Source organism: Mizuhopecten yessoensis, unplaced genomic scaffold (genome assembly GCF_002113885.1).
Source record: "Mizuhopecten yessoensis strain PY_sf001 unplaced genomic scaffold, ASM211388v2 scaffold10953, whole genome shotgun sequence".
Lineage (NCBI taxonomy): Eukaryota > Metazoa > Mollusca > Bivalvia > Pectinida > Pectinidae > Mizuhopecten > Mizuhopecten yessoensis.
The window spans coordinates 740,057-741,326 of record NW_018408804.1 but is presented as its reverse complement, the minus strand read 5'-3'; positions in this window follow the sequence as shown (position 1 = coordinate 741,326).

Sequence of the window (1,270 nt, the reverse complement as noted above, 5' to 3'; positions counted from 1 at the left end):
AGATATAATGAATACTATAAACGAAAGGTGAAACAGATATAATGAATACTATAAACGAAAGGTGAAACAGATATAATGAATACTATAAACGAAAGGTGAAATAGATATAATGAATACTATAAACGAAAGGTGAAATAGATATAATGAATACTATAAACGAAAGGTGAAATAGATATAATGAATACTATAAACGAAAGGTGAAATAGATATAATGAATACTATAAACGAAAGGTGAAATAGATATAATGAATACTATAAACGAAAGGTGAAATAGATATAATGAATACTATAAACGAAAGGTGAAATAGATATAATGAATACTATAAACGAAAGGTGAAATAGATATAATGAATACTATAAACGAAAGGTGAAATAGATATAAATTATCAGTCTTTAATATTGATAATGAGATACTCTCCAACCTCTGCTTATAAAAGATACATGTGACTGACATGGAATACCGTTGTGGGAAATGTGATGGTGGGTAATGTGATGGTGGGTAATGTGATAGTGGATAATGTGATGGTGGGTAATGTGATGGTAGGAAATGTGATAGTGGGTAATGTGATGGTGGGTAATGCGATAGTGGGTAATGCGATGGTGGGTAATGTGATAGTGGGTAATGTGATGGTGGGTAATGTGATAGTGGGTAATGTGATAGTGGGAAATGTGATGGTGGGTAATGTGATAGTGGGTGATAGTGGGTAATATGATAGTGGGTAATGTGATGGTGGGTAATGTGATGGTGTGTAATGTGATGGTGTGTAATGTGATGGTGTGTAATGTGATGGTGGGTAATGTGATGGTGGGTAATGTGATGGTGGGTTATGTGATAGTGGGTAATGTGATAGCGGGTAATGTGATAGTGGGTAATGTGATAGTGGGTAATGTGATATACTATAAACGAAAGGTGAAACAGATATAATGAATACTATAAACGAAAGAAGANGATAGTGGGTAATGTGATGGTGGGTAATGTGATAGTGGGAAATGTGATGGTGGGTAATGTGATGGTGGGTATTGTGATGGTGGGTTATGTTATGGTGGGATATGTTATGGTGGGATATGTTATGGTGGGATGCTTGATGGTGGGATACTTGGGATAAGTCATGGTTTGGATATGTGATGGGCAGGATACATGATGGTCGGGATAGGTGATAAGAGGGATACATGATGGTTGGGATACATGATTGTGGGATACGTGATGTGGAATACATGATTGTGGTATATGTGATGTGTTGGATATGTGATGGTTGGGATACATGATTGT